Consider the following 7,431-nt stretch of genomic DNA (forward strand, 5'->3'; position numbering starts at 1 on the left):
GTACTTCAATTAAACTCAGACTTGTGTGCTACTTCATTTAAGCTTATGTACCATACAATATAATGAAATAATCTAAGGGCCGGTTTGTTGTCCGTATAGGGTCCGGCCTGCCCCATCGGATGCAGCCTGTGGCTGTTTGGTTACCTGGACCGTCCTCTGAGCCTGGCCCGACTTCGCGCCACCACTTTCGCCCCATATATACACCTTCTCGCGCCTCCTCTGCTAGTGCTCGTTTTCTCCGTTCCCAGGTGAGCGCATACTCTCCCTCCCCTTTCTTCCTTGGTTTTTTGGTCCAATCGAACTCTAATCAGTAGATCCGGTGTTCTTTTGCAGCTGGGATTCGCCAAAACTGCCGCTTGCAAAGAGGCACGATGCGAGCTCCTCTTTCTTTTTCCCCAAAAATTTGTTCATATTCTAACCCTAATCTGGCGCATCCTTTGTTTGTTCTTGCAGCACTAATCCGGATCCGTGGATTTGGGTTCCTACGTGCTGCAACTTGTGGTGTTTCGGCATCGAGCTCGGTATATCTGAGATCTTCTACTCAAGCTTCTTCCCCTCTGGATTCTTGTTATTGTGGATAATACATGATGCCTTCTCTGTGATGATGTTGAATGAGTTCTTGAATGCTTGCATCTATAAGCCCTTTCCTGAGCACATGTCCTAGTCTGTGACGTGGTTAGCTTTGTTTTAGAATGTATGAAATGCTTATTTTTTCTGAGCTTATGTCTTAGCCTATGATGATGACACTTAAAATCTGAGCACTTGTCCATGCCAATGATGTTTAGATCTTTGTACTATATGCTTTTGTGCATCAGTCGTGTTAGAGTAAACTGAAAATATGTTCTTTACTTTGTTTAAACAGTTTTTATGGATTTGGAAGAGCAAAGACGCATGCTTGTAGTTGAGGCCGCAGCTCTTGTGGCTGCTATGTATGCATTCTTGATGAGTAAGCTTAGGATGGGGCAATGTTCACGGCCACAGATCACTTATGGCCCTATGGGCATCATGGATGAGGAAAGGCAGAAGAATCTGAATTTAATTTACAGTTGTAACGATGTAGAGTGTGTAAACATGCTTCGCATGAGGAGAGCACCTTTTTCCATCTTTGCAACTTGCTTAGGGATAGAAATCTGTTGAGGGACAGTATTCATAGTAGTATAGAGGAGCAAGTTGCAATGTTCCTTCATATTGTGGCCATAACCAGCGCTTTAGAGTTATCCACCAGAATTTAAGGTCTATAGAGACAGTGAGCAGATATTTCAAAGAGGTTTTGTATGCAATTGGTGAAATTAGGCATGACATGATTAAGCCTCCATCTTCTGAAACTCCACTTAAGATCACAAACAGCACAAGGTGGTACCCTTACTTTAAGGTAATCATATTGGCACATACTATCTAGGTTAGTCAAACATAAATGAGTGCATTGCAATGATGCTTGTCATGAATAGGGTGTCATGTAGGACTGTGTTGGTGCTATAGATGGAACTCACATCCATGCTAAAGTTTGAAAGGACATGCAAGCTGCTTTTAGAGGCAGAAAGCACTACACTACACAAAATGTAGTAGCAGTTGTTCGGTTGGTCTATAAGCCGCTTGTGCTGATTTGGATGGTTGATTTGTTGGGAGAGGAAAATATTGTACCATGGCTGATAAGCCGACTTATAAGCCGGCTTATATGAGCAGCCGAACATGGCCAAATTTGAAGTTTACATATGTGCTGGGTGGGTGGGAGGGATCAGCACATGATGCAGTCATTCTAGCGGATGCATTAGAACGCCATGACGGTTTAAGGGTTCCACAAGGTACAAACTAACTGAGACACTTAAATTAAACTTGAAAATGCATATCCAATATCCTGATACATGTGTATCCTTGTTGTAGGTAAATTCTACTTAGTGGATGCTAGATATGCATGCCGCCCTGGGTTCCTTCCTCCTTACCAGGGCACTAGATATCATCTCAAAGAGTATGGTCCTAGGAACCAACCAACAAACCCAAGAGAGCTATTTAATTTGAGGCATTCAAATTTGCGTGTCACTGTTGAATGGGCTTTTGGTGCTTTAAAGAACCGTTTTTCGCATTATTGACAACAAACAATTTCATCCATTCAAAACACAAGCGAAGTCGGTACTTGCCTGCTGCATTCTCCATAATTGGATACTTGGGCATGGTGTTGATGAGGTGGTGCCACATTGAAAGCTCTAGTTTGGTTTTAGTGAATTGATAAAACCCTAAGTGCTAACCTAGTTTATCAAGTGATCATGAGATAGGTAGCACATTCCAAGTGGTGAAGCAAATGAAGATCATAACATGATGATGATGCCATGGTGATGATCAAGTGCTTGGATATGAAAAGAAGAAAGAGAAAAACAAAAGGCTCAAGGCAAAGGTATAAATTGTAGGAGCCATTTTGTTTTAGTGATCAAGACACTTAGAGAGTGTGATCACATTTAGGATTGATAGCCGTACTATTAAGAGGGGTGAAACTCGTATCAAAATACAGTTATCAAAGTGCCACTAGATGCTCTAACTCATTGCTATGCATTTAGGATCTAGTGGAGTGCTAACACCCTTGAAAATGTTTGTGAAAATATGCTAACACATGTGCACAAGGTGATACACTTGGTGGTTGGCACATTTGAGCAAGGGAGAAGAAGATAGAGGTGAAAAAAAGTTAGTCACACTGGTCACGCAGTGACCGGACGCTGGTCTTGGAAGGACCGGTGCGTCCGGTCAGTAGTAGCAGCGAAGACGCTAGCGTCGGTTAGTAGCAGCAGCGAAGATGCTGGCGTCGGTCACTGACCGGACGCTGGGTAACTGACCGGACACTGGGTCACTCAGCGATCGGACGCTGACAGGGCGCGTCCGGTCCTGCGGTTGAGCAGCGCACAGAAGTGTCATAGAGTGACCAGACACTGGCTATGTCCGGTCAAGGGTGACCGAACACGTCCGGTCGAGAAAAATCATCACTAGATGCTTACTGGAAACGACTAGACACTGGGATTCAGCGTCCGGTCACTTTGAGCTGCTGCGTCCGGTCACCTTATGACCGTTGAGATCGGGCGCATAATATTTGAAGAGAGGGGACACGTGGCATGCATCGTACGACCGGACACTGAGGTTCAGCATTCGGTCAGTATGACCTGGAGTGTCCGGTCACCTCGTGTTGTGCCCAATGAAGGGGTAAAACGGCTTTATTTCGTGGGGGCTTCTATTTAAGCCCTATGGCTAGTTCAAGCTCACTCTCTTGGCCATTTGCATTGACATAACAACCTTATGAGCTTAGCCAAAGCCCTCCCACTCATCTTCATCATTGATTCATCATCTTTGTGAGATTGGGAGAGAATCCAAGTGCATTGCTTGAGTGTTTGCATCTAGAGGCACTTGGTGTTCGTGTTTCGCTGCAGGATTCGCTTATTACTCTTAGTGGTTGCCACCACCTAGATGGCTTGGAGCAGTGAGGATCGTCAAGCGGAGGGTGGTGATTGTCTCCGGCTCTGATTGTGGTGATTGTGAGGGGTTCTTGACCTTTCCCCGGCGGAGTGCCAAAAGGTACTCTAGTAAATTGCTCATGGCTTGTGTGATCCTCATCTTATGTTGGTTGTGCGGCACCCTATTGAGGGTTTGGCGTGTGATGCCAATTAGTGCGTGAACCTCTAAGTGAGTCAATCGCCACAATGAGGACTAGCTTGCTAGCAAGCAAGTGAACCTCGGTAAAAAATGATTGTGTTCATCATTTGATTCTGAGCTGATTGGTCTTCATCGATATTCATTCTTGTGATTGGTTGGTTCACTCCTCGGCACGGCGGTATAAACAAATTGCTCACTCTCCTTATATTACTGCAAACTAGTTATCAAGCTCTTTAGTGTAGCTAGTTGTGAGAGCTTATTATTTTGGTTAGTGTGTCTCTTTAGTTAGTCTTTGAGAGCACACTAACTTAGTATAGTATCTTAGCTATTGTGTGGATAGAAGCTATATAAACTAGAATTATAGTAGGTGGCTTACAACTTTAGTAGGCTAGCGCAACACTTGCTTCGCCTTATAATTGTCTAACCGGTTTGTTAAAGTGTTGTTGTAGAAATTTTTAATAGGCTATTCTCCCTCCCTCTAGCCATTAGGACCTTTCAAGTGGTATCGGAGCCGAGGGCACCGTGATTTGAGGCTTAACAACCTTCGATGTAAAAATGGCTTAAATCAACAACACAAAGAAGCCACCCCAATTTGATGGCTCTAACTATCCCTATTGGAAGGCTAAGATAACTACTTATATCAAGTCAATCAATAGGAATGTTTAAAAGGTGGTAGAGACAAAGATTGAGATTGAAGATGAAGAGGCTCCCATCACCGCCGAAGAAATACTACTCTAAAATAATGACATTGCTCTTAGTGCCATCCATGATGCTTTGGATGAGAGAACATTTGAGCAAATCAAGAACATTGAGAGAGCTCATGAGGCTTGGAAGAAGTTGGAAGAACCATTTGAAGGCACTCAAGCCGTGAAAGGTGCAAAGGCATACATTCTCAAAGAGAAGCTTGCAAGCTTTAAGATGAAGGAGGATGAGAGTGTGCCAAAAATGTTCCATAGGCTTCAAGTGTTTGTCAATGATCTCAATGCACTTGGAGAAGAGGTGAAGGACAAGGACTTCTTCCACAAGTTCTTGAGATGCTTACCTTCAAGATTTGGTACATTGGTCACATCATCCAAGGGCATTCAAGGCCACATCATCCAAGGGCAAGGCTAAGCAAGAAACATCAAGTGAAGATCATGATTCATGGGATGATGATGATGATGATGATGATGATGATGACAAGATGGCTCTCTTTGTCAAGAGATTTGGCAAGTTCATGGTGAAGAAGGGCTACCGTACTAGAAGAAAGAAATCTTCATCCAAGAACATGGAAGAGTCAAGGAGGTGCTTCAATTGTGGAAGCAAAGATCATATTATTGCTCAATGTCCATACACTAGTGACAAAGATGATGACAAGAAGAATAAGAAGGAGAAGAAGGAAAAGAAAGAGAAGAAGGACATGATGACCTTTAAAAAGAAGAAGGGTGGTTCATATGTGGTCACTTGGGATAGTGATGCTTCCACAATTGATGATGATGATAGTGATGATGACAAGACCACCAAGAAGAAGGCACTTGCAAGCATTGCTATAAATAAGAAGCCTTTTCTCTTCGACACTCCATCATGCTTCATGGCTAAGGCCACTAAGATACAAATTTGTGATGATGGAAGTGATGATGAGCATGATAATGAAAATGATAGTGATAGTGATGATGATGAACCTACTAAAGATGAATTATTTGACATGCTAGAAGATGCTAAAGAATATTTTGACATTAAGAGAAGGGAATGCAAAAGCTTGAATAAGGAGGTAAAAGCCATTAAGCAAGCCCTTGATGAGCTCAAAGCAACTCATGAGAGGCCAGAGGAAGCTCATGAGAAGCTTGGCAAGGCTCATAAGAAGCTTGAAAAAGCTCAATCTTCTTTGCTTAATGAACAAATTAAGAAGAAGCATGTTGAAACTTGTGATGTAGGCTTGACATGTGATTTAATTGATGAATCATTATCTATCCCTATCATTGTTCCTCTCGCTAACCCTTCTTGTAGTACTTCTACTTCCACCTAAAAGCTCTAGTTTGGTTTTGGTGAATTGATGAAACCCTAAGTGCTAACCTAGTTTATCAAGTGATCATGAGATAGGTAGCACATGCCAAGTGGTGAAGCAAATGAAGATCATAGCATGACGATGATGATGCCATGGTGATGATCAAGTGCTTGGACTTGGAAAGAAGAAAGGGAAAAACAAAAAGCTCAAGGCAAAGGTATAATTTGTAGAAGCTATTTTGTTTTGGTGATCAAGACACTTAGAGAGTGTGATCACATTTAGGTTTGATAGCCGTACTACTAAGAGGGGTGAAACTCGTATCAAAATACGGTTATCAAAGTGCCACTAGATGCTCTAACTCATTACATATGCATTTAGGATCTAGTGGAATGCTAACACCCTTGAAAATATTTGTGAAAATATGCTAACACATGTGCACAAGGTGATACACTTGGTGGTTGGCATATTTGAGCAAGGGTGGAAAAGTTAGAGGTGCCCGGACGCTGGTCTCAGAGAGACCGGCGTGTCCGGTCAAGTGTGGCAGTGAAGACGCCAGTGTTAGTCTCTGATTGGACGCTAGGTCTTGGACTGACCGGACGCTGAGGTCCAGCATCCGGTCCTGTTGTCGGGCAGCATAGAGAAAAGTCACTGTGTGACCGGACGCTGGTAGGGTTCGGTCAAGCGTGTCCGGACGTGTCCGGTCGAAGAAATCCATTTCTAGAACCTTATTGGAAACGACCGGATGCTGGAGGCTTAGCATCTGATCAGTTCAGTTGCTGCGTCCGATCAATAGACGACCGTTGAAATCTGATGAATAGTATTTGAAGCAGGGGACACGTGGCATGTATCACGTGACCGAACGCTGAGGGCCAGCGTCCGGTCAGTATGACTGGAGCGTCCGGTCACCCCGAGTTGTGCCCAGTGAAGGGGTACAATGGCTCTATTTCGTGAGGGCTTCTATTTAAACCCTATGGCTGGTTGAAGCTCATACCTTTGGCCATTTTCATTGACATAGCAACCTTGTGAGCTTAGCCAAAGCCCTCCCACTCATCTCCATCATTGATTCATCATTTTTGTGAGATTGAGAGAGAATCCAAGTGCATTGCTTGAGTGTTGGCATCTAGAGGCACTTGGTATTCGTGTTTCGCTGCGGGATTCGCTTGTTACTCTTGGTGGTTGCCACCACCTAGATGGCTTGGAGCAGTGAGGATCATTGAGCGGAGATTGGTGATTGTCTTCAGCTCCAATCATGGTGATTGTGAGGGGTTCTTGATCTTTCCCCGGCGGAGAGCCAAAAGGCAATCTAGTAAATTGCTCGTGGCTTATGTGATCCTCATCTTGTGTTGGTTGTGCATCACCCTATTGAAGGTTTGGCATGTGATGTCTATTAGCGCGTGAACCTCCAAGTGAGTGAATCGCCACAACGAGAAGTAGCTTACCGGCAAGCAAGTGAACCTCGGTAAAAAATCATTGTGTTCATCATTGATTCCATGGTGATTGGTCTTCATTGTTATTTATCCTTGTGATTGATTGGTTGCTTCCTCGACACGGCGGTATAACTATCTCACTCACTCTCTTTACATTACCGCAAACTAGTTGTTAAGCTCTTTAGTTTAGCTAGTTGTGAGAGCTTGCTATTTTGGTTGGTGTGGCTCTTTAGTTAGTTTTTGAGAGCACACTAACTTAGCATAGTGTCATAGCTTTTGTGTGAATAGACTATCTAAACTAGAATTGTGGTAGGTGGTTTGCATTTTGAGTAGGCTAGCGCAACACTTGCTTCGCCGCATAATTATCTAATCATTTTATTAAGTGTTGTT

The 7,431-nt window shown here is 43.5% G+C and overlaps 1 long non-coding RNA gene across 1 annotated transcript; it reads left to right on the plus strand.

The window, feature by feature from the left end:
- The first annotated feature begins 330 nt into the window (after positions 1–330).
- On the plus strand, positions 331–1,334 carry LOC136495387 (uncharacterized). The gene is made up of 3 exons (XR_010768987.1): positions 331–366; positions 454–521; positions 863–1,334. It is a non-coding gene; the product is annotated as an uncharacterized lncRNA (long non-coding RNA).
- The last annotated feature ends 6,097 nt before the right edge of the window (positions 1,335–7,431 follow it).

This window comes from Miscanthus floridulus, chromosome 12 (assembly GCF_019320115.1).
Source record: "Miscanthus floridulus cultivar M001 chromosome 12, ASM1932011v1, whole genome shotgun sequence".
Taxonomy (NCBI): domain Eukaryota; kingdom Viridiplantae; phylum Streptophyta; class Magnoliopsida; order Poales; family Poaceae; genus Miscanthus; species Miscanthus floridulus.